Source organism: Lissotriton helveticus, chromosome 10 (assembly GCF_964261635.1).
Source record: "Lissotriton helveticus chromosome 10, aLisHel1.1, whole genome shotgun sequence".
Classification (NCBI taxonomy): Eukaryota; Metazoa; Chordata; class Amphibia; order Caudata; family Salamandridae; genus Lissotriton; species Lissotriton helveticus.
The window spans coordinates 855846277-855874204 of record NC_136071.1 but is presented as its reverse complement, the minus strand read 5'-3'; positions in this window follow the sequence as shown (position 1 = coordinate 855874204).

The following is a 27928-nucleotide window of genomic DNA, read 5'->3' as shown; positions in this document are numbered from 1 at the left end:
GAAACATCTTAATAGGCTTTGGATCTACAATCATGTCTTTCTACTCGCAAGAGAGCAGTTTGTGTGATTTGTGGCGCCCCCAGTACTAGAAAAATTGGAATTTCTTTTTGAGCCACCATGGGAAAATGGCAGAGGTAGGCTCTCTTTCCTTCAATAATAACAAGCATTGGCATAGCCAATAGGTCTTGCTTTTGGGACCTTATAAGTATTTAGTTATGCAGCACAATATCCTTGGTGCAACAACAACTGTTGCATGGCTAAACACTTATAAGGTCCCAAAGGCGAGACCTATTGGCTATGCCAATGCTTGTTATAGAAAGCTTGTGCGCTGATGCTCTGCTCCAGCCTTCTTTTTGGGCCAACACCCTATTGAATGCCTTTTCAGACAGTGTAGCTCCTCATCACTCTGCTCCGAACAACAACAGATTGTTGACTCGTGGAATTCTGGACATTGGAGTCTATTTTTCATTCCTTTTATTTAGTGGAGATGAATCGCCCTCCTACATTGACAAACTGGCGCCTCTAGATTTGTGGTCAGTTCGCTACGGTAGACACACTTTTTTTTACCAATTTAATGTTTTTCTCCCTCATGTTTTATTTGGTTAGTTTTTCTTTCCCAGTATGTACCCCTGACACAGAAGCTTCCTGGTAGAGAGCAGAATGACCACGCATCGGTTGGCTTTTTCTTTTCCTCACCGTATTTTTTTTAGAACCTCCTTACTCTGAGGCAGAACTCCAGCCTATCTTTTGAGTCACAGATCCCCTCTTATGGATGCCTAGTCAGAAAGTGGAGGTACGTGTATGTTCATTGGGGTAGCCGGTGACATACCAGAGGTACATCAAAACCAAGTCCAACTGTGACCCTGCGTATCCAGACTGTGCCGTACGCCCAGAATCCAGGTTCTTCTGCCTCCAGTTAAACACACCAGCTGTCTTGAACTACTAAATGCCTTCACAAACCAGGGGCGAATCCTCTGTAATGGCAGAGGAGTATTGCTCCACTTGCCAGAATCAGTCACAGAAAAATAAAATGATAATGAAACAGTATAATTTTTTCTGTGACTGGCTCTGGCATGGTGTAGGGCAGGGCTGGGCAGGTGGTGGGCACTTAGAAGTGCGCATATACATTTGGCCAGCTGTCATAGGCCGGTCAAAGGGACATGCAAACTTCTATTTTTCCAACCCAGCTGTGTTTGCAGCCAGGTTGAAGAAAACCCACAGGCTACAATGCAGTGTCTGAGCAGCAGAACAGGCTTCTCAGACCAATCCTGGCGCTGCTCTCATAGAGAGCAGTGTCTGGATTGGCTGGGCAGCCTCTGCCTTCCCAGAGACTGCTGGGAAAGCACCGAGGCAGCCGTCGGCGTCGAAGGCAGCAGCGAAAGGTAAGTTTAAATAAATGAATTATCTTCCCTTACTGTCCTCACCGTCCGCCCATCCGTCACCTGCAACTATCACAAACTCAACCCCCTAGTTAAGCATCAATGCTGTCCAGCTTTGCTGCCTTACTCTCTTATAGATTTTGTTTACTTGTCTTTTCCGTGTTGAACTCCCAGATGGCGTAAAGAATTTTATTAACTGACCTACGTACTAACAGGTTAGATCCTAACATTCTGAATCACAGTGGGTCACAATCTAACCTACCTCATGAATAATAATGAGATAGGTCACAAATTGTGGCTCACTCCAATTTCAAGCCATCTCAGGAATGGAGGCCTGCTAGTCTCAGCAGATCACCATGAATGTGATTGCCTCTCAATAAAGACAACTTTTATTAAATACATCCCATTTTCCTTAACGGAAACAAGGCTACGTTAAAAAAAATGTCTTTCTTTTAAAGGTTTGTTTATGAATTGTCAGTTGTTCTATGGGCCCCTACCAACTCCCGAGCAAACTTTTTTAAAGATTCATAAATGGAAAAGAGGACTAACCGGACCCCTCTTTTTTGATGAAATCCATTGCCACTCCAACTTGCTACGTTTTCAATGTTTTGCTGCCGGATTACCATTGCAAAACATTGATATATCACATACTGATTCACTGTTTGGAAGGAAGCCCAAAAAACACCCTTTCAAATACTAAATTAATATCCATCTGTTCATCCATTTTAGAAGTCAGACTGGTTACTGCCTTCTAAAATGGGATTCTTAACCATTTTGGGGGCTGCAAGCACTGATTCACAGTATTTGCAACTGAACAAATGGGTGGTACATCTGCTTGCATGTTCCTAAATCTAGCTTGAGAAAGCAGATCGTAATGTGCTATTATATTAATGTGCGTTCTCTTCCTATTCAGCATTTAGATGCTTGGAGGCGTATTTACAAGGCTAAATTTACATGTAAGTAAATATACATGTGTAAATTTCTCTGACGCTTTGTAGTAAATATACTACTTTGGGCTATTCACCACTCATGCATGAAAATTTAATGCAATGTGTAGACGTTTATGTCTCCATTCTCTGAATTGAACCAAATTACTAATAGCAAGTTTTTACACATAGGCAGAGATCTCTGCAGTTTGGATGGAGACCTCCCTGTGATAATATATAAGGAATAATAAAAAAATAATAAAACATTTTGAAAAAATTGTAACATGAATTAAATAGTAAATATTAATGCACATTAATGTTATATATTTATTTATCTGTATAACAAAATAAAAAAAATGCGACAGCACAATTGCCTTAATTTTGAAATAGTTATGTAATGATATTAAATGAATTTTGTATAAGATTAATTTTACAAAATTCCACCTAAAGTAAAATGTTTATATTTATTTATTATGTATTAAAATGACTAAACATTATATAGAATGAAAGTAAATGTATTTCAATTTTTTAATGAATAGTAAAACATTTTGTAATAAAAAATGCTATTCAAATATTTTATAATAAAGCGCAATTATTGTATTTATATATTTTGTGATAATACAATTACATTTATATATATTTTTTTTAAAGTAAAAATAAATTATTATATTTTAAAATTATTTCTTATAGGGTGTTGTGTAAGATCCCGACTCAATTCATCACTGTGGGATGATGTTAAAGTACCAGTGATTGGCCATGCGTGGTGCTGGAATTTACTTCAGGCCTAAGCTGGAGTTTATTTAAAGATGTTTTGTCTACTTTTTATTTCTTGCCTAGCATTGCAGAGTGCATGCGCTGTCCCTCTGCGAGACATATTGTTAATGAGGAGATTTCAGAAGGGGACTTGAAGCGGGGACTTGAAGCCCCGCCAATCATTTTTATTGGGTCGCCTCAGCGTTTATACTAAACGCTGGTTTCCCATTGAAAAGGATACTTTTTCATTAACGCCATTTCTCCTTTTCGTCCGGTCCATCCTGACTGGGTCGTCTGCTTCACAGCTGTCGCAAAGCAATTTCTTATCTTTAAGGGGCCATCTGTTTCTAATTAGCGTGGCGTTAGCGCGATCGCTTTCGCAGCACCACGGCAGCGCCATTTTGTTACAGCGGAGGGTGTGTCCAGCAGTGAACAAAAAACATGTATTCCTGTGTCCACGTGCAGGTTTAGTGTATCCACAGAGTGAGAGGGTCTTAACAATATTCCCCAAAATCTGCATTAAAAGTAGTGTTGATGGGCCGCACGTCAGAGTAGGACTGATGTAGAGTTTTACGATGGGGCTAGTTGTTGGTGAGCAGTGGGCTGACTTCTTGATGGGAGCGCCATCGTTGGTGAACAGAGAGAAAGGCAAGGCAGGGCTGATGAGCATTCAGAGTACGGAGGGAGGGAGGGAGGGACAGTGTGTGCGCAAGGGGAAGGAGGGAGCAGGCAGCCGGGGCTAGAGCAGACACACCCAGGCGCTCCTGGCTGCTCCCAGCCCATGTTACAGGAGCCCAACCCCGGAGGTCGAGCAGGGCCTTCAGATTTCCGTCTGCAGAGACCGGAAGCCAGAGCGGACCGGACCAGGGACCCCCCCAGGATGGCCCCCTAGAATCCCGACCCCCAGAAGGACAGGTAAGGAGTTCACCTGTGCCGACTTGCAATGGACCGAACTGGACCTTTGCACTGGAACCAAAGTTCAGAAACTTTTCCTGGGTTCGAAGCTTGGTCTGCAAACTCTCCCTGTGTACAGACACTCCCCGGGCTCCATAGTGTCCCTGGATTACAAAACATTTCTGGGCTCGGACGATTTTCTTGCTCCACACTCTTCAGTGTGGGAGCTCCGGACAGCCTCCTCCTCGCTTCAAAACTATTTTAGGGCAACTTTTAAGCGCTTCTGCACAGTAATTGGTCCAAATTGCAGTTAGTGGGAGGGGAGTGTGCTGGCTCTTTTGACGCGAATGTGAGTCTACCCCATATAGGACCCCTTCTGGTGCCCCTTACGCACAGCCACGCCTTGGTAATACACAGGAGGATGTGGAGTGTAGCGCTTTGTAGGATGGGCGCGTGAGAAGATTTATCTGGCACTATAGCCCTCGGTGTGAGTACCCATGGGTTATACTTTTGTGAGTGCGTGCACGTCTCAACCTAAACTCCTCCTTTATATCCTCATTGCTCCTTCCAAATCACCTCTCATTTACTTGTGTCGAGATCTCTGCAGTCGGGGGGCGATCTACATGCAGAAAAGATAGCAGAGACGGAGGAGTAAGCCTCAACAAATAGATCAGTGAATAGCATTTCATAGTCCAGGAGTAAGACTATTGTAGTCCTATTAAATGTACTACAAAATGCAGTTGTTGAATAGGCCTCTTGGTATTTTATTAACACACATAATCCTGATGTGGTTTTTGACCAAAATGTGGCTTCTTTCATCTTGTAACCTTGCCATGGCTTTAGCTATCTCTGATGGTTATTCCATGCTCCATCAGGCTCATCCAGTGGTGGTCTCACGATTTTCTTCCAGCGTGTTATCATGGACTACCCTACTTTCCCGTGTGAAGAGTGAATGATATTTAAAATCCAAGCCTACTCTACAGTGTCCTTTTTGAAAGACTTAATTTAACATACTCTGGGCACTCATGCAACCTTTAGCCTAAAACCCTCCAACTTTGCAGTTCTCTGTGATTTAAACATTAATCTGGAAAATATTAGGGAATCAGCCTCATGGATTCTTGGTTCATTGAATCTCGATCAGATTATATCACAGCAAATGCACTCAGCAGGTCATTTACTCATCCCAATGTTCACCAATTTAAAGAGGATGCTCACTAATTCCTCTATACCCCCTAAATAGATGACTCCTTATGCCGTTCCTTTTTCTTTTCCCTTGACTACGACATGTACATCTTCAGAGGCCTGCCGCTGATTCTCTTATCTCGTGCCCATAGACAAAAGCAACCCAGTCCTGATTTTCCAAAGCCCTGTCATAACCCTAATGGATCCAAGCACCGATATTTCCTAAGATGCACTTCATTTTTAATAATTGTATTAAGCTCGCCCGAGACCGTATTTTACACCTCAAACAACCTTCTGTTCCTCCTGTAAAACATGATGTTCAGATGAACTACAGGCAGCCAAGAGATGCTGCTGGAGAAGCTTTTATGTCATCAGCAATACAATATAGATCAGGATTTCCACTCTACTAGCACCTTATTAGATCCATGTGAAGTCCCTACTTAACTAAGAAAATAGGCTGTGAGTAATTCATTGCAAGGCATTTTTTCAATAACTCTTTCAAACCTTCTCAGGACCTATAGTCAGAGTTCTCCTAGAGATTGCCTTGTTTTTCTCTGAAAGTATCAACAAGATCCAAAGAGAATTTGATCCACAGCATACACCCTCCTGAAGTCTTTCTCACAACACTCAATGGTAAGTGCAATGTCCACCTTGCTTCTTCATAATCACCACAGATATCATTGGTCCTGTATTTCCAACACATGCACCATCTTATGCAATCTGCAAATTTCTTGAAAAACTGGAAAAATGCTTAAGTCCTATCACTGCTGAAAAACGTAATGCAGATCCAATAACCATGTGAATTAGAGGCTGATTTCTATCCTTTACGTACCCTCAAAATTGTTGGAGGAAGAAGTAAGCAGACAACTGTCTTTACCTGGAAGCTAATTGCCATCTTGGTTTTTCACTGTCCTCATCACCAGAGGCTAGACTATGGAAGCAACCGTACACAGGGATTACCAACAAGTTTACAAGAACACTGCATACTGTCCAAAAAGCAACAGCCAGACTAGTCCTCTACCTCCTATGCCAAGCACACATCACACCACATCTTAGGAAACACGAGACACTCCCAATACACAGGTGCACACCCTAAACTCCTCACCCACACCTACTAAGCTCTCATCAACACTGGCCCTGCTTACCCGAGTAGCCACATTTGCTTCCACCAATCTTCCATACATCTCTGCTCTGCTGGTTTCTCACTCCACACACCCCATGAATACATCAAAGCAGAGCAGGGAGATGTGCCTACTCGTACCTTGCTCCTAAAGCCTGGAACGACCTCCCACAAAACACCAGATCCTCCATCTCTCTTTTTGAATTCTGCAAGAGATGAAGACCTGGATTTTCGAGTAAGCCCCCAGGACTGGCTGCACACACCTGCTATAGAGTTTCAGGATACCCTCACGGGTGGTTAGTACACTAAACATAACGTAATAAAATATTACATAACATAACAATATAACATAACATAATAACGAGGCAGATTGAGTTAAGATCCACTGCAAGGTTTTTTAGTGTTTCCAATGGTATAACATGAATATGGTCAGGTGATTTCAATACAAAATTACCTAAATCAAGTGGCGATAATACTGCAGCAAACTAGGTAGTTTTAAGGTGGTCAATACCTGATTCCTAGTTTATTTTTTAATGTTCATTACCAACCTCAAGCTGTTGTTTCAGAGTTCCCTGTAACCACAACTTACTCCATGTCAACGGCCATACAAATAAATATTCCCCTACTGCTACAACATAGATCGCAACCAGCCCATAATCTAATTTAAACGATACCTTTATTAACGCTGCACTTTCCGCTCGTGACCATGATTTTCAAATTTAAATACCATGCCATGAAGGTGACCACCACCCTAAAGTCTTTTTTTACTATTTCATTTATCTGAAAATAATAATCTTTCAAACGCCCAGGACAATTGCACTATTGGAAATTCTATCCTCAAATTTCCCCTTTAGGAAATCTGTGAGCTTTGTAGTAGATCGTCCATATTACCAGGCCTTGATTTAACCATCCACCATTTTGACGACCTGAAATAACACTCGAGATCTCTTTTTTTATAAAAAGGCTGTACCATATAGAATGTGTACATACAATAAATGGTTTAATCTTTTCAGTGACTGGTTTTCGACCTGCCTTTTGTACAGTGGGCACAAAGTGACTATGGGACATACTTGTCACCTTGCAGGTGGCTAAAACATAGCCCTGCCCATCCTTTTGATGCAGGTAAAATGACAGTGTGGCTTAGTTTAACAGTCCTTCTGCACAAGGCATACAATTTAATGCTGACAATAGCTCATTCTGACCCACAACAACGCCCCCCCTCTCCAGACTACTGTCTTTTGTCTACTGGAAGTTACATTGATGCGCAGTGTTGGAAAAAGTAGGTTCAGTTCTGCCTGAATATAAACGTTTCATGAAATCATGAGATTGTATTTCCAACCATTACAAAAGACAATTACTGCAGCCCATTCCTTGGGCATGTTTTATAAATGCCACAGCCATAATATATAACGAAAATAAATCCCACACTATAGCCACGGTGAATAATGATACACATTGACTACCTCCTTTTCTATATCATAATTAAAAGCAAAGTAGTGATGGGAGCACTGCAAGCCCATTAAAGCACCAAGACAAATGGCCAAATTATGAAGTGCATTAAAAGGAATAATTTGTGCTCATAAAATAGTCTGTAAATTTCAATGAGAAGCGCAGCGTTTTCCGGGTGGTGTTAAAGAAGTACTTCAGGAAAGGTCTTGTTCTGAGTCAGAGCAGTAGTTGCTTCAGTAATTAAAGTGCTTTTAGGAGTAAACTATGTCGCCTGTGGTCGTGGCTATGATAATCACACCGTCAGTGGTGTTGTTTAGTTCCTAGGAATAACCAGGACCTGCACCTTTTGGATGACCTAAACTGAGGGCTTGGTGTTCCAACCGCTTCCGGACACCCCCTTAGGATATGTCAGCCGTTAGACCAGCTAGCTCTACAGTGCCACTACCACCTGTATCTTACAGTGGTGTAGGTGGTTTCTGGCAACCACTGAACATGACAACCCTGATTCCTCAGGGATCATGGAAACAGTACAGTACTTTTCGCTCAGTCACTCGTGCTCACTTATTCTCTGAAAATACACAGGAGGCTGATTAGGACATTTCAATAAGTATTTATTGGTCCAGCATCAGTCTTGTGTAAAACATATTTGCAGCGACAATCAGGAGATGAAAGCATACGAAAGAGATTGCTAGAACCAATATAGTAAATAGTAGATACCTTTCTACCATAGTGGTAAGATGAACGTAAGCACTTCAGATAAAAACAGTAGCACTTGCATATTCCTAAAATGCGTGCCCTAAGTAATTTGCCTAAATGTACCTGGCCTGGAGCTGTATATGCAGCATGTATATGCATGTAGCTATATATATATTTATATGCTTGTGCATTTAGCCCAAAAAACCCTTAGGGGACGTGGCCAAGCTGTCCAACATGACGATGCGTTTTAGACAAACTCCGGAGGCCCAATGTAAATCCTGCTAATATCCTGTGCCATCAGCCCATATTCTCCCCCGAGTCTCTCATGCACATTGCCCTAATGCCCCCGCCATACTGTTGGAGCGAACAACGGCCGAATTGAAGCCCGAACAGCCGGATGGTGACGCCACTTGCCAGCTGGGGACTTGGAGTCCAGGTTCCCATTGCGCAGCATTCTGGCTCCTCTGGCAAATCACGGCTGGACTGCAGCTGGAAGCCACTGACAGGCATGCAGGGACTGCATGAAGATGGCCTGAGCAGGGACCAAGCCGTATACGACCCAAGGATCATGGGGTGAGAGCACCAGAGACCGCAGAGATACGCCGCTGGTCCCGTACTTATCTTCTTGCCGTACGGTACGGCGAGAAGATAAGTGCGGTGCGCCCACGCTCGGATGTTCCACACCGCTTGTACAGCACGTTACCTGCCTGTCTGGTGGATCCGGTGAGGGCAGCGGTAGCTGTATTCCTCTTAATTAAATATGAGCGGACACCAGGGGCGGAGACGATGACACAGTGCAGGGGCCGCACAACCGAGCCAGGCCTCTGCCGGAGGACGTTGCGACCGGCGGGCTTGGAGGCCAGCAAGGCTGGGCCGGGCTACTTGAATGTGAAGTGACCTTCTCTAGGCTGTGGAGCGGGTGTGCGGCATCTTGGGAGCGCCTTGTGGCTGCTGAAGAGCTCTGTGGCCCTCTTGGCAAAGACTGTCTGCGACCCAGGAGTCCCTGGATGTTTCTCTGAGCTGCCGCGCCCCTGCCTGAGTCTCCTAATTACACCTGCTACGGGCCCACTTGCGGTCCCCGGGGAATTTTCCTTTGCGTCGCTTGACACTGGCAGGGTGGTAGGGTGCGGCAGTGGTGATTGCACTAGGCCTGCACGGGGCTGTCTACACGGCCCGAATCCTAACTAAGGCCCCTGTGGTGTCTGCTGCAGACTGAGGCTGACTAGCGCGGCATAAGGCCTGCCCCCCCCCCATAACCCTGCAGCACAGAGGAAGGCGCGGGGCTACCTACACGGCCCGAATCCTAACTAAGGCCCCTGGGGTGTCTGCTGCAGACTGAAGCTGACTAGCGCTGCATAAGGCTTGCCCCCCCTACCCCCCATAACCCTGCAGCAGAGGAAGTGACAGGACGGGTATCAACGGCCTCCGATGTGCCCACCACACGCCCAGTCTCCTTCCAATAATGATTCGGTGAGGGAACCGCCTCCCCATACACTGAACGGGGCTTGGAGGAACGCTGTTGCCGGGGTGAGTCAGAGACCACTGCACCTTTATCACAATTGATGTGGAGCACCCCAGGGGCGACCTACATGGCGCTGCAGAGTATAACTTGACAGAGGCACCCATTGAGGGGGTGCAGAGGCGCCTGCGTGCGGAAGCGGCCAAGCTCGGTCCTGATGCGGCCTGTGTGTGGGTAGCCTCCGTGCCTGCCTTCCTGCCTGCCTTGTTGGCAAACGTTATCCAGTTTGCTCGCTATGGGGAGTCTCCCCCTTGCCCTTCAAATGTTACTACCACCACGACTGCTGACTGGGGTGAGATTGCGCCGCCTACTGACTCTTGCAGAACTGTGCTGGCGCTGTGAGGGCCTACCTGCCGCTACTGAACATGAAAACCGTCACCCACGCCCTCATCAGCAGCAGACTCGACTACGGAAACGCCCTCTACGCCGGAGCCCCGTCCAAGCTCATCAGCAGACTTCAAAGAATCCAGAACGCCTCGGCACACCTGGTCCTCGACGTTCCCCGCCGCGACCACATCACCCCCCACCTTAGAGACCTGCACTGGCTCCCCGTCGACAAACGAATCACATTCAAACTCCTGACCCACGCACACAAAGCACTCCACAACACCGGCCCTGGATACCTCAACAGCCGACTGTCGTTCTACGTACCCAACAGAGAACTCCGCTCCGCCGACCTCTCACTGGCCACAGTCCACAGAACCACCTCCGGGGAAAGATCCTTCTCCCACCTAGCCGCCAAGGCATGGAACGCCCTCCCTCTCTACCTACGACGAACAGAAGACCCACAGACCTTCAGGAGTCTACTCAAGACCTGGGTCTTCGACCGCTAGCTGCGGCCACCCTCCCCCAGCACCTTGAGACCCTCGCGGGTGTGTAGTGCGCTCTAGAAATTTCCTGATTGATTGATTGATTGTATATATGCTCTCTATGGTTTTTTTTTTTCAGAGTGACTGTGAAGTATTTGGCTTTGGGGCCTCACATTGCCTGGCCCCCGGGGATCATTTTAACCCCTAACATCTTGCGCTCTTCTTTTAAATCGGGTATGGCGGTTTATCTAGCCCCTCTCTATTTCAATTTTTCCCTGCTCTTATCACTGGTGGGAGTAGTTTGTATTCTTTTTTCTATTATTTGTTATGTGCCCTCCTCTTATATCCCCTCTCTGTTTCAGATCCTTCTTGCATCTTCACCTTTCACACCAATTCCCACAGAGCACTTGTACTTTCATCACTTGTTTATGGCAGCTGGTACTTTTCTTGATTTGGCCTTGTTATTCTCTTCTATATATGATTTTCTGATAATATTTATTGTATATCTACTGGTTGTTTTGGCACTGTTTATTGAATGTGCAGTTTCATTCCAGGTTTTGTATATTCTATATTCTTACAATTTATGCTTATCTTAAATTATCTTCTCCCGGAGCTGATTAAGTAGCTTTTTTTAGATTTATTCTGAAGAACACCACCAAATTGTTCATTTTGGCGATTATTTTGAAATATGTATTTTTCCATGTTTGCAGATACCTTGTCCCACACTTCTTTGTACATCTCCGCCCTGAACGGTGTCGCCCCGGCTGGGGCAACAAACCGAAACGCGCGTTGGTGTTCTTCGTGTGGGGTCATTTGGACTGATTACATCTCCACCCCTCTGATGATTTGTTTCAATCTTGTCATCTAAATCATCCTGTTGCTGCTATGTACTTTTTTGATACTGTGTATGCGTGTAGAATGAATTATGTTGTATCTTGGAATGTATGATGGCATGAATGTGATGTATGGTTTGGTGTATGGGACTATGTGTACTGATTGGAAAGTTTTAAATTATTGTGCTATTTGATATCTATCATGTTTTGTTGATACAATCAGATTAAATATTTTTTCTACAATAAAATCACTATATATTTGCAACCTTTGATGTGATGATTTGACCAAGCTCTTGTCTGCCCTGGTGATAGTGAATCAGTAAAAGGACTCCATAGCTGAGCCTTGTTTGAAATCATTGTGGCAGGTATATTTCCTGCTTCTTGGTGATTCCTTTTTCTTCTGCTTACCTGCCTTTATTTATGTCGGGGTCCCCCTTCTATCTAGACAGAATAAAGGAAGCCGAAACCCGGATATCAACCACGGAAGACACAGTTGCATCCCTTCACAATCCATCACAAAAGGTCTTGCGATCAGGGCGAAGGACGCCGAAGGCAGAGCCCGGAGGAACAATCTTCGCTTTGTGGGCTTTCCGGAGGGCTGCGAAGATAACAATGTGGAACAATTCCTCACCGCGTGGATAGCGGGTTGGATCCCTCAGACTTCTCTGTCTAAATGTTTCATCATTGAACGTGCGCACCGCGCTCTGATGCAAAAGCCCTTGCCTGGGGCCAGGCCCAGGGCCGGAATGAGAACCAAAACCAGCCCTGGCAAAGTGCTCGGCCGGCCCCCTGGGGGTGCGACCGAGCTCTTTGCCGGGGCCGGTTTTTGGACGATTTTGTCACAAGGCCGCTTTTGCAGCTATGCTGCAAAAACGACTCTGTAACAGAAACGGCCCCCTGGGCCCAAAACCGGCCCCCACCCTTGCGGCGCACCGGGGGATTGCCCGGTGCCCGCAACGGCCAGTATAGCTAGATTCTTACATTTTCATGACTGTGATGCGATCCTCACACAGGCCAGATATGCGGGCAAACTTCAGTATGACTCCCATAATATTCAAATCTTTCCAGACTACACGAGACTGGTGCAACAATGTCGGCAATCATTCACAGTTGTTAAAGCCCGACTGCAAGACCTAAAAATCCAATATGAGCTGCTCTTCCTGGCCTGGCTGAAAGTTATCTATGAATCATGTACGCTTTTCTTCAATACCCCCGAAGAGGTGTTCGCCTGGACAGACGAAAGGTAGATGCTCAAGGTGCGTACTCCGCCGCGCTTTGACTCAGAGTAGTCCACTTTACCAGGCCTAAAGGGAAACCAAATCACAGATCACATATGAGACGGTGCTCCAAATCACAAGGTGCATAAATCTCCCGGGTGGATGAAGGTCGACAGGACTTGTCGCCGTCACATTATGGAGACTGAGGGTCGCGGGCATGATCTCTGTGCGGGCCAGACTGGCTGGTGAACCCCAATTTACATCTCATCATTCCCTACACCTATCCAGACTGTACAAGAGTGGTACTGGGGCTTGAGAACTGATACTGTAATGCTCATTATGCTGAGGTCACGTTCCCCGGGCCTACGCGAGGCCATACCCCATAACTCTTTTTTCAGTACCGAAGAACATTGTATTTGTTTGGGGACAGTTCTATGGGGGAACCTTTGGTGTGGAGCTGTGCCCTGCTTCTGTTGGGGCAGCGGTATGACGCCCACCGCAACAGATGCTTCTGCTGTTTACTGTGTTTCTTTCTTTTTTTTTTTTATTGCCACCATGAGATCAGAAGAAAAGAATTACAACATACATTTCAAAAATCCAATAAGAAGAGAGTACATCCAAGCATAAAAAAAAGGAAAAAAGAACAACATTTTTTACATATAAATGATTGATTCCAGCATTTTTAGTTCGTTAGAGAATTCGTGGATAAATCAGGAAGAGTTCTTATTCTCTAAGTAATCTTTAAGTACACCCCATATCGATATTCCGATCCTTTTTTTCCTTGTCCCCTTTAGAACATATAAATTCCATTCTAATTCATATATGTTCAAAAGTTTCCTTTTCCAAAACTCAAAAGCACGTGCTTCAGGTTGTAGCCATTCAGTAGCTATACATAATCTAGCAACTATCATTGCTACAAATAAAAAGTATTTATGTTTCGAAAAATCTGTGTTTTCATTAAAACATTGAGTCCTTCCTATTAGCATCAATGCCGGAGATATTTTTATGGGATAGTGAGTGATTTCTGACATAAAATTTTCTATATTTGAGATAAAAGGACTCAGTTTGGAACATTCGTAGAAGATGTGAGGTAAATCTGCTTCTTCTGTTCCACACCTAAAGCATTTTCCATCATATTGTGGGCCCCATGAAGACATTCGTTTAGGTGTATAATATAGTCTAAATACCATTTTATATACTTGTGCCTTCATGTTGGCTGATATACAAACATCTTAAGTCATGAGAATGGTATCTACAATATTCAGTTCATTGTCTTCCAACTGATTTTGCCAATATATATTATATTTATTTAGATCGTCCTGTTTATACTCCAACAATAATTGATATATCTGCCCTATCTTTCTCTTTGTTTGTATCGCCTCTATTAACATATTAGGTGTAGGATTAGTTACTTTCTTTAAGCAAAAATCCCTAATTTGTAGATACTTAAAGAAGCTAGAGTGTTGAATATGATATTTATTATTCAATTCGGAAAAAGCTTTGAAAGTTCCGTCCTTCTGATATAAATCTCCAATTCTTACAATCCCTAACGTACTCCATACCTTAGCCACCTGATCACTAAATATTGATGGAAGAATTTTCTCTGCTGAAAATGGAGTGTAAAAAATAATTTTATCTAATTTCATTATAATTTTGACTTTCCTCCATACTTTATTTGCTGCATCAATCACCTTAAACCGGGTGTGTTTATAGGAATTGCCTTCCAGCTCTTTCAATAAACAGCCCTTTGAATGTTCTCCCAGTAATAAATAAAATATTGAGGGAGACTCTGCCTGAACCTCTATTTGTTCTCCAGTCAAAAGAATTTGCATTTTCTGTAAAAAACATACATAATAATAGAATAGGAAATCCGGGATCCCCCGCCCACCTCTCTCTTCCGGCAACGTTAGCCATTTCATAGCTCTTCTGGTTTTCCCAGGTGCCCAACAAAATTTCATACAAAGAATTTGTATTTTATTTATCTAACTTTGAGGAATTTCTAAAGCGATGCTGCGATAAATATATAGTATTTTAGGTAGTATACTCATCTTGATTATGTTGCCTCTTCCAATTAAGGAAAGTTGAAGTCTCTCCCATCTGTCTAATGATTGTTGAATTTGTGATATTATCCTAGTCATGTTAGCTATCACTATCTCCTGTGTATGTGATTTTATGGCTATTCCTAGATATGTTACTTCTGAGACTACCCTGTTGTCATTATATTGAATATTATCTGTACAAAGTACCTGCGTTTTTGCAGCATTAAGTTTGTAACCCGAGCTGTGTCCAAAATTGATAGCCAACTGTTCAATCTCTACGATTGCTTGTCTGGGATCTGTGGTAATAACAGCTATGTCATCCGCATATGCAAATATTGAAAAAGGTGTGTTAAATACAATAAATGGTTTAATACGTGCTGATTCCTGTAACTTAATTAAAAAAGGATTAATAAATAACGCAAAAAGAAGTGGAGAGCAGGGGCATCCCTGTCGGGTGCCTCTTGTAATAATTATACTATCTGATTTTTGCCCCATAACTACAATTCTTGCGTTAGGTGATCGATATAATACCTTTATAGCTGTAAGAAATGTATTACCGAATCCCATCCTATCCATAACTTCCCATAAATAATCCCATTCTACGCGGTCAAACGCCTTCTCGGCGTCAAGTAATATCAACGCCAGATCTCTCTTCTCAGTTTCCACTATATCAATTAAGGTGATCACTTTATTAATATGAGATACAGTTCCTCTTTTAGGAATGAAGCCGTGTTGGTTTAATGATACTAAGGGTGTTATAATCTTAGATATACGATTAGCTAACATCTTTGAGTAAATCTTGCTATCGCAATTTAACAAAGATATAGGTCTGTATGAGGCCGGCTCTTCTGGGGGTTTCCCTTTTTTGGCAAAGATGACTATCGATGCATCATCCCAGGATTTTGGGGCTTTTCCTATTTGCGCTCTTCTGAATGTCTCCAGCATAAGATTCTTTAAGGGATCGAAAAAGCATTTATAGACCTCACTTGGAATGAGGTCGGGGCCAGCTGCTTTGCAATTGGGTATATTTTTTATTGCGCCCACCAACTCTTCCATTGTGAAAGGTTGATCTAGCACATCTTTCTCTGGTTCACTAAGTTTGTTGAGTATCGATTCATTCAGAAAAGAATCAATGTCTAAATTAGCTTGTTTCGTATATAATTCTGTATAAAATTGATGAAATATTTCCAACATTTTTTGTGGATCTTCAGATATTAGACCATTTTTATCTTTTAATCTAGCTATTTGGCGAGAAGATTCTTTCATTTTTAATCTTATTGCCAAGGCCCTGCCTACAGCTTCCCCATATTCGTGCATATGGCTTCTGTATACTAAATATTTCCGAGCAATCTCCTGGGACCAGATTCCTGTAATTTTTGCTTGGCATTTAGCTATAAGCACCTCACATTCCTGTATTTTGGTTGTATTATTAAGTCCCTCCTTAATTTCCGTGGTTAACTTTTCTTCTGCTTTGGCAAGCTGATCATAAAGATCTCGCAATTTACCCCGTTGCACATCTTGAGTATAAAAACCATAGCTCATTGTTTCTCCTCTGAAGCATGCCTTCCATGTGTCACATATTATGTCAATATCAGCTGATCCATTATTGTTCTGTATAAATTCTGTAATCCATTTCACCATAGCCTCTCTATACTGTGGATCTAAACATAGCTTCCTATCAAATGTGAAATTCCTAATCTGCTTTACTTCTCCTATATAGGCGGTTTCAATGAGCAGTGGTGAATGATCCGATGTTACTCTCGGGAATATCTGAATTTTAGTTTTAGATTGTATACTAATTGAAGTGAAGAAATAATCCAAACGAACTAGTTTCTTATGGGGGGAAGAATAGAAAGTATATCCCGGGGCCGTAGGATGATTCTTACTCCAAGTATCAACCATTGCGTGATCCTTCACTAAATTATATAAGGCTTTAAAGACTCGGGGTTTTCTCCCCTTATAGTTCTCTATACCGGCATCTAATTCACCTGTCCTCAAGCTAATATTAAAGTCTCCACATAAGATTAAAGGGGCTCTCCAGTTAGCCAGTTCAAGATTTAAATATTCAAATATTTCTCCCTCATCCAAATTGGATCCATAAATTGAACATATTGTTAGGTACATAGTTCCTATACTTAGCGTGACTATCACCCATCTGCCCCATTTATCCGAAAGGCTTTTTACCAACGTACCTAATCGTGGTTTGATCAGAATCATTACACCTCTAATCATGCTTGTTTGACGGGATGTTGCCAATAGCGTATATCCTAAATCCGAAACAAGACCTCTTTTGTCCCATGGTAAATGTGTTTCTTGGAGACACAATATATCCGGTTTCAAAAAACGAATTTCTGCTGCAATCCTCTTTCTTTTATTTATATTGTTAAGGCCAGAGACATTAAAAGAACATATTTTCATTTTCTTAACCATTCTAACTTACCCCAATCATGTTTCTATCTCCATAATTAACATTAAAGTATATTATTTTGATCTTAACATTCCTTTCAATACTGACTCCCTTCGTCTTGATTAGCTCCGCAAAATCATTTGACCTCCTAGTGGCTTTTTTCCCCTTTAACCCCCGTGCCCCCCTCCACCACCCACCCATCCCGCTACCCAGTGGCACCCCTCCTCCCCCCTCCTTTCCCCCCCCTCCTTTACCGAGGCTTTCGGACTCCTGGTCCTGGTGATGGTGATCTCAGTTTTCTTTTCTCCTTTTCTAACGACGCAGTATAAATTTCTTTTTTCTTCTATTTTATTCTCTTCCTATTTTGCTTTGTTTTTTCTTTTGTTAACTGCTGTTAACTGCCAAGGAGGAAAAATGACACAACAGCTTTACAAGTGTCAATTGTATAAAGTTAATGCTGTAGCCGCTAAAGCATACTTGCGTGATCTAAAAGACTCTTAGATTCTTAGATTATGATTATAGATTTTCACGATTTTTTCATGATTCATGTCAAGGCAGAGAAAATTTGAAAATGTGTGAATGAACAATATACATAAATGATGTACAATTATGTTGAAAACGATGACCTGTGAGGTATAACAGGGGAGAGGTGTAGGTCAGTACCATTACTGTGTTTCTTTCTAGTGTATCAACCACAAATCGCCTGATACTGTAAGGGTGCTACTTAGATTATTTTCAGAGATGACCTAGGAAGTTGGTAAACTAGGAATATCTAGGTAGTCTGCTCTAGGTACCTCTAGGATATAAACATACATCTGGTTAATAGCGTTATATGTGGCAGATGTATACATGAAGAAATTAGTCTCTGAAAAGAACCTTAGTAGGGCCCTCACAGTATCAGGCGATTTATGGTTGATACAATAGAAAGAAATACTCTAATATCACTCTTACACCACTTTAGGGTATGCAATATTGAATACCAATGGGTGTATTCTGAAGAAAACGGTATCTAAAATGTACTCTCATCTTTCAGGCCCGTAGTGCAAGATGTGAGCGTCCGGTTAAATATGGCTGCGCTTTTTCCTGGTGTGGGTATTCGATAAAAATACTCTCTCATTTTTTTGAAATTGGGACAAATTGGAGTGATTAGGAATAGATATTGATGGTGAATGCAATTATAGTAAATTACAAGCCAAGAATTATTTGAACATTAATGTAGATAGAAAGTGAGTATGTCTAAGATATAAAAAGAATTCTCACTATTTAAGTCTGTGTAAAACGCAAGTGTCTGTTCCAAAATGGCACTCGTCCCCCATTTCTAGATCTATGATCAGAGGAGGGAGGGCCCTATATATAGTTGAAACCTGACACAAACCGGGGTGCTAACTGAAACGAAAGACGACCGGAGAGCGTCAGGAGACTCTAAAGTCCCAGGGAGTTACTGCCTCGTGGCCACACTAGTATTAGACTTGGGGCATCAATATGTGTTTATTTGATATAGTCCACAAGGGGAATAATCGCTAATGAACGGGTGGCCATTTAACTGTCAGGCCGATTCACGATGGGTTTTAAGATATTTGTGTTGGACCGAAATAACTTTTGTCTGTTTTTTGAACCCTGACCTAATGAATGGGTCGCGAATATAAAATATAAATAAATGTGAAACTCGTCCATATAGCACTGAAATCAGACACACACAGAAGGGAGCGGTGTGGGGTTTGATTGAATGCCTTTCAAAAACTGGTACTTTGGGATAAAAAAGCACTTGTTAAATATGTTAGAATTTGTTTTTCAGCTGCGAATATTTTAGTGCTTCAAATGGAAGGGAAAATAACTAAGAAGCTTACCTATACATTGATCATTTGTGGAAGGATAAGGTTTTTAAAAAACAAGGGGTTGTTTAACTTTTAACTATAAATCAGTGACAGTAGGATATGTTTTTTGACACAAACAGGCACTTTGTTTTAATGTGAAGAAGAACTTTGTAGAAGGAGACCAAATAACTTGGAGATTATTTAATCCCAGAACTTGGTAACGGATTACTCTAATTTTCTCAAACAATACTCCACTCAAGGTAATATTTCTAGGAAAGTGACATATGGCCCCCTTTTCTTATTGTAGACTATGCTTTCATAGTGTGGAACATCATACATGTTCCTTTATGTTATCCCTTTGGCTCATCATAGAGAGAGTCCATAAATCAATGGATATATCCTAGAAAGGTTTGGTTGTCTCCTTTACCTTGAGGAGTCAGATCCCAAGAGAGTTGACCGACAATACATCACCATTTCTGGTGGGTTAACCTTTATAACTGCCTTTGCAGTTGGGGGTTTTGAACAATGAATGTGATCTGATGTGATACTTGATTATGTAATTCTGAATGACATCAAAATGTGTGGGGTGGGAAGTTGAGATTCTAAAATCACCAGAGGTTGTGTGCAATTTTAGGCTTTCTATATGTTCTCCAAAGCATTATACTAGATTTTTAAAGTTCAACTTTAGCAATTTGTACTGGGAAAAATGAAGTACATAATATTTAATATACTGTTATGTGAAGAAGATATGTTGAACAATTATGAATTTTGAAATTTGGTTTTATATGATGTTTTTATAAAAGATTTCAAGTTTTGGGAGATATCAAGTCTTTCTTCCTGTAGAAGGTGGTTGAAACATTTTAACCCACCTTAACGCGTCATTCTGCTGCTATAAAAGCACTAAATCAACTTTATCTTGGCCAAAAAAGGAACTGTACAACATAGTGGTTTGACCATAGGGTAAGTATATATATAAACAAGAGTGGTTCTGTCGGGTAAGAAAGGTTAATCATAGATGCTCAAAATTAGTAGCATAAAATTACAACACAACCTCTACACAGACAATAATGAGAGCTTAAGAGAAAACTAGCTCCCCATTGTCACTTATTATACAGATTATTCGACCAAAAGGATTCAAAAATGATTTGAGAGTGAGACAATCAACTTAAATTATTACTTTTATCCGAATTGCATCATTCAATGATATCCAAAGTAAACGGAAAAAAAGTAAATGCTGTCAACATGAAATTTTCACATAAGTGACAAATGAAGTGACACTAGTGCTTGGAGTGCTCATAAAGTGAACAATATATACAGTGCAGGCATATGTACAGTTTTGGCATATATACAGATTGGGGAGTCAGAGGTTTGATGATACCGATCCTATCCTTAGTCTTATGGAATCCTGTATTCTCTGAGCTTTAGAAGTATATCGACGTTTCAACCCTAACGGTGCCCCAGTGGGTGGTCACAACGGGTCTTCCTCAGGACGGGTGGGGGGGGGGGTAGCAAGTATTGATTCTAGATGACAGCCCTGGATTGGCCCGAAGTATGCTGTCCCTTTAAGATGTGGATGGCTGAGTCACCACCTGGGAAAGTCTTGGCTTGATAGGCAATGAGCGGTGGACTAGTCAGTACGTAGCCACCAAACTGTATTCCGTGGTATTGCTTCAAAAAGGGGGGGGTGAACAGGCCGAAGTACCGTCTCCCGTCTGGTATAAGTCAGAACACGACTGTAGCAACGCCCCTGACGTACATTGCGTACACGAGGCAGGCTCTCACGTCTCTTACACTAAGTCTGCAGGGCACTCCCGCAGTCGTGTTCTGACTTATACCAGACGGGAGACGGTACTTCGGCCTGTTCTCCCCCCCTTTTTGAAGCAATTCCACGGAATACAGTCCTGAGGAAGACCCGTTGTGACCACCCACTGGGGCACCGCTAGGGTTGAAACGTCGACGTACTTCTAAAGCTCAGAGAATACAGGATTCCTTCAGACTAAGGATAGGACTCACTGTATCATCAAACCTCTGACTCTCCAATCTGTATATATATGCCAAAACTGTACATATGCCTGCACTGTATATATTGTTCACTTTATGAGCACGCCAAGCACTAGTGTCACTTCATTTGTCACTTATGTGAAAATTTCATGTTGACAGCATTTACTTTTTTCTTCGTTCACTTTGGATATCATTGAATGATGCAATTCGGATAAAAGTAATAGAAAGTCAGCCAACAGACGCTTCTCTCTGGGGCTCGGGATGACTCTTCCTCAAGCAGTGCACCACAGGCACAGTCCTCTCCTTGCTAGCCCAGGAGCACCAGGGGCAGCCCAGTCTTTGGGGAACCCTCTCTTTACCAGGTCCAGGGAGCAGCAGGGCAGTCTTTCTTTGGTCTTCTACCTAGTACAGATGTGATCTGAGTTGTGAGTGCCAGGGGAGCCACTTCTATGACCACAACTTGCCCTCAGGGGATGCAGTGACTACTAGCCAATAGGCCACCAGACAACAATGTTCTGTAATGTGTGGCATCCAGCTATCCCAGTGTGCAATATTCTTCCCACTCCCAAGATGACAGAACCCTTCTCTTGGTGTGTGGAGCTTGGTAGCCCACTCTAGAGGTGTGGCTATCTGAGGGCTACATGCCCAAGATAAAACCAGTTTTGCAACTGCTTTCCCCTCTCTACCCCCAATGCCAACCTGCCTACAAGAACAAAAGAGGAGCCCCTCGTGTGTGTCCCCATTTGCCCTGCAAAGGCAGCTTCCTCTTTGAAGCTCACCTTTTGGGCTCCCACCATTCATGGCGTCCTGCCAGGAAGAGCTAACATGTGTTCCAACAACACACCTACATTTTGCCTTTTATGGGAGTGGTTCTCACCTCTTCCCAGGAGTGCAGAAGGCTGTCTTGTGACCAGCATCTGCAAATGGCCAGTGGAAAACGTGGCCAACAGAGTGGCAATTTTCTAAAGCTGCTTTTTACTTAAAAGTTCAATTAAATTCGATTTCGGCATCAAGTTGGGTTTAATGTAATGATTATTTTGATACCTTGAAGTACTAACTTTAGTAGCCCCATTCAGGAATTAGTACAGCTCAGTTGACAGTGTGTAACCAGGTACTTGCCAATGAGGCTACTAACTTTTCTATATTAAAAGGAACAATTTGGAGTTTTAATTGTTAGGACATACAAAAAACACATCTTACATATAGCAACCTACCTTAGGGCTCGACGGGCATAACTTAGGGGGTGAATACTTTCAATGGCAAAGTTGAGTGAGAAGATTAAAACTGCCCCACCAGTATGCACAGGCTGGGAGACATATTTTTCTTTGTCAACAGTCATGATGGCACAATAAGAGCTGCAGCCCATATGGGACACTTTTAAGTCATAGGACCTGGTACCCCTGGTACCATATCCTAGGGAAGTATGTTAACTTATGCTAGTTGGGTATAAGCCCATTAAACATAAATGTTTAAGGGTCAGAGCACTATCACTGAGGTCTGGTTGGCAGACCTCATTACACTCTCAGAGTCATTACACCAGTACCTAATAGTCTGAAAGTGGGGAAAAGATGTGGGAGTGAACCTGCAAAAAGTCATATTCTCACAGGAATGTGGCAAATGTGAGATATTTCCTTGTTATCACTCATTTCGATGTGCAAAACATGGAATAGTGAAGTGTTACCAAACCACAGAAAATCCACACCCTGCCATATTAATATATCACCATCACCAGGAGGAAACTACACCTACATATGTACCACCTGAGAATGAGGCCCTTATTCTTCACCATCCTGGATAAGGGGTGGGGGATTTTTAAACAAAAAATGCACAGTTAGCTTGCACCGGTGCCAAAGAGAGAGAAAATGCATTTTGCACCACTGCAATTTCCTACACAGTAGGGAATAAAAAAATTATTTAGCTCCTCCGGTTTCTGTTACATAAAAACGTTTGCACCTGGTCAAAAAATTCATGAAAAGGTTTGTGATACCTTTCTGAATAGAAGATGAACAGAAGATGATACTTGATTCACCTATACATTATTTTACATATGCAACTAAGTTTTTGACAAAGAAAACCTGACACCTGATTACATAAACTGCACAACGCTATGCTATTTTTTGGTCCGTTCATATTTTAATGTTTTAAGGTCATTTAGCACTTCAGGTGCGGCACCTCTGTTGAAAAGATATGCATTCTAAACAGGGCATACTGTAGGGCCACTAATGTATTGCGGGTGTCATTGACCTACTATGAAGGTCCTACAATGGTTACTGGTTGCCAGAAGATCCACATTCAAGCTGCTTTTTATCACCCACAGAGCGATACATGGAACAGGACTGCTCTTCATCAGGAATAAAATTACCAAATACATTAAACAAAGGAACCTCCCCTCTAGATTGGCCCATCGCCTCAAATTCCCACCAAACAAGGAAAAAAACATAGGTGGCACAATCTTCCCTGTTCAAGCAGCCAAACTTTGGAGCTCTTTACCTCCAAATATAAGAGCACAGATAACTACCTTATCTTCAGAAGAGAACTCAAGAGTTGACGCATCCCCACATAACCACCATACTCAAACATACTTATACAGCATATCCCTCTGCATATAAGCATTTATTTAGACTGTAGATCTGTACCTACATATCTGTATTGCTTTGAATAAATGTGCATAATAATAAGGTTTATAAATATTTAGATATTCGTTAGTCCTGCTTAACAAATGTACATATTAAATATATGGTTATATTAGTCTACATTTAACATGTATATAGGTGGCGGCATAAATAAGTAAATCTTTTATTGTTATTGTTATTATTAATTTATTCTTATGAGACGCACAGCTACCCGAGGGTTTCCCGGCGCCTAATTCTAACCATTTATCTACAATTGCTTCACTAAATTATAAAAAATACTATTACAAACAAATGATTATAAAAACAAATAAATTAACTTAGAGTACAGCAACACTTGAAAGTCTACGTTTATCAAATAAAACTTAAATCTACATATATTACCTTCCTTATAAATATATACCTCTCATGTACTTATGTATCTTTACATTTATTAGTTTACTTCAAATTCAGCATCTCCAATGCTCTACACTATATCTCACCCTATATCTTTCTCAATATATCCACTACCTCCACCCTCTGACTTATCTCAAACCTCATTCTACTACTCTCTCCAATTCACTACCCTATTTCTTACCCTATACCTCTCTCAATATATCCTCTACCTCCACTCTCTGGCTCATCCCAATCCCCATTCTACCACTATTTTCCCCAAAATAACTCTTTCTAGACTCTTCCCTCCTTTACCCCTCCTTACATCATCTCATACCTCTTTTACTATTCAGATCACCCAAACAAGCCTTTCTAAACCCTTTCCTCTAACTCTTCCCCCCTCCGTCTCCCCTTTACGCATCCCAAACCTCCTCCTGCTGCTATGAGCTAAAACAAACAAACACTTTCTAGACCCTTCCCTCTCCTATCCCTCCATTATCCTTTTCAATCCAACTAACAGAATAACATGTCCACCTCTCAAATTAATTTCATATTTCCCTAGACTAATTCCCCACTATTCCTGTTTGGGTTGCAGAGTAGCGTGCTACCTGCCGAAAAGCGCTTCAACACCTCATCAGAGATAGCAAGGACTATATAAATGCAAACCCTTCCCTGTTCTATCCCTCTACTACCATTTTTCAATCCAAATAACAAACTCACATGTCCATTGCTCAAATGTGTTTCATATCTCCCTAAACTAATTCACCACTAGCCATCAAAAAAGCACTTCAACACCTCGTCAGGAGTAGTAAACACTATATAAATGCAATTACAATTACAATTACAGTCTGCCAAAGTCTAAATAACCACTTTTATCTAATATAGTCCAGGGTATGATTGGAATGAAACCAGTTTGATCTATTCAGCATCACGTAAGAAGCACACGTGGTGCAAATCTAAATTAATCTATGTTTTGCACAGTGCAAAACTCCAGGTAGTATTAGTCATGATGTGGCTAGGTTGATACCTGAAGTGCCTGTTAGGTGAAGGACAGGTCTCTTGCTCATGCTGTGAGCAGACACTTTTACAAATAAATGGACATATATTTGCACTAATTAACTTTGCATAGGCACAAATGAGATTTGAGGGTGGCCAAGACTTCAATAAACCTACTATTTAGTAAACACGCATTGGCAAAGCCAATGGGTCTGGCACTACTTAACAACCTTTCGGCTTTGTCATAGCTTGTTTTGTTTTGGTGTGCTATTTTTGCAATCTTTTTTGGGGTCGCTGCTGGACCCTAATCAATCTAAAAAACAAAATGGCTACTGTTAGAACTGGGGGTCTCTAGTTGGCAATGGTATACACCTTTGTCCAAATAGGGACCCTTGCTTATAAGTCAGGATAAGAGGATTACACTCCTAGATAACCCCTGCTCACCACCTTGGTAGCTTGGCACGAGCAGACAAGCTTATCTCAGAGGCAGTGTTTTAAGCATTTGTGAATATACACAGTAATACAGTGAAAACACTACAGAAGGACACAACACAGGCTTTATTAAAATAAGTATTCTGTATATACATTTAGCACAAGACCACAAACTACAAAAATCCACAATACTGTACTTAAGATTGACTTAAAAGATGGTAAAAGTAGCTTAGTTCAAGTTGATGATAAATGCGACAAAGTACCTGGATGCGTAACGCAAAATAAACAAAAGGCTCGCAAAGGGAAATGCGTTGGTTCCATGCTCCGGGGGAGATGATGCGTGGCACCTCAATGCTTGCACAGAGTAGGGGATGCGTTGTGTTCCTTACCGTCGCGGGGATGATGCGTAGATTCTCGGCCTGCGGCCTGGTAGAGATGCGCAAGATGGCGCCTCGATGCGATGTGACAATCCTGGTGCGATGCGAAAAGATGGCGCCCTTGATGCGATGATGCGATGACGATGCGTTCACGCCCTGGCAGCCTTGCGACGACTCTGTACTTTGGAGCAGCGACAGGCCCTGCAACACGCTTCTCCGGTGATGCGGTGGCGACTCTCTCGATGGCGTCACGCTTCTCCGGTGATGCGACAGCAGGCAGCTTTGATGAAGACACACTTCCTGGGAGATGCGGCGGCGGCATGATTTTCTGGTGATGCGACGATTTCAGCTGCGGCAGCGTCACGCTTCTTTTTGATGCGTCGCGCTTTCAGCTCCCAGCGACACGCAGGCTTTGGCAAACAGAATTCCCAGCAAGGAAACTCTGAGGGGAGCTGGAGATGAAGTCTTTTGTCCCTGAGACTTCAGCAGGAGGCACGCACCAGTTCAAGCCCTTGGAGAATATTCTGTAAGATGATGAAAGTTCTTAAAAAGTTCCTTCTCCTTTCCTTGGCAATGAAGAAACCACTGCAGGCCAACCCAGCAAACAGCACACTGGCAGAGGGACAGTCCAAAACTCCTGTAGATTCCTTGGTTCTTCTCCTTGGCAAAAGGTTTGTCTTGTTCCCAGAAGTGATCTAAAGTTCTTGGGTGTAGGTCCCAATACTTACACCCCAAAATCCTTTGTTCTCTGAAGGCAGACCAGTTCTTGAGCACTCTGTTTACATGACTCCTTCTTTCCTTTCACAGTGCAGGGAAGAAACATCATACGCCCCACAGGAGGTGGAGCCAGCACTGCGGAGGGCAGGCACAGCCCTGGAGCACTTTGTTGACATGATTCCTTCTCTCCTTTCACATTGCAGGGCAGAGACATCAGAACACCACAGGAGGTGGAGCCAGCATTGTGGAGGGAAGGCCCAGCCCTATTCAGGTCCCAGGTGCAACTCCTCCCTCCCATCTAGATGCAGATCTCCCTATTCACTGCTGGGCTGACTCATTCTGTCTCTTGGAATCCCCCAGCCCTGTCACTCAAAACGCCAGACAAGGAATACACAATCTAGCAGAGGCAGACTTTGGATAGTTAGACAAGAAAAGACCTACTTTCTAAAAGTGGTATTTTCAAACACAGAATGTTAAAACCAACTTTACTAAAAGATGTATTTTATCATTCTGAGTTCAGGCATAGTAAATTCGAATTTCTACCATGTTCCCTGAGTCAGTTAGGATTATAAAATGTAATAATCTAACTGCCCATTCTGGCCCATGGAGAACAGGTAGCCTTGCAATAGTGAAAAATGAAAATGGCTGTAATTCACTATTAGGACATGCTACACACACCAGGGCATGTCCTACCTTATACTTACAATGCACCCTGCCCTTGGGCCTATCATCGGGGAGTCTGATATAAAGAAAAGGGAAGGTTTAGGGACTGGCAAGTGTGTGTACTTGCCAAATCGACATGGCAGTCACAGACTGCACACAGGCCTTGCAATGGCAGGCCTGAGACACACTTTACACGCTGCTTCTGTGGGTGGCACAACCAGTGCTGCAAGTCTACCAGCAGCATTTGATTTACAAGCCCTGGGTATGCACGGTGCACTGTACTAGGTTCTGACAAGTAAATCAAATAACCCAATCATGGAGTCACTAATCAGTACATCAATTTAACATAGGGAGCACTTGCACTGTGGCACTGAATAGCAGTGGCACAGGGCCCAAAGCATATAACCAGCAAAACATATCAAAAACAGAGGAGGCAATCAGTAAAAATGGAAGGGAGACTCACGCCAATGATGCCTGGTCTAAAACGTGCCCCCTCCAACTGAAATGTGGGGAGAACTACCCTTCCCCTTGGAAGATCTCTTCACTAAGGCGGAAAAATTTGGATAGACCATCAGCATTGGCGTGTTCTGTACCAGGGTGGTGTTCCACCGTAAAGTCCATACCCTGTAGGGAAATGGACCACCTCAACAACTTTGGATTCTCACCCCTCATCTGCATTAGCCATCTGAGGGGCCTGTGATCT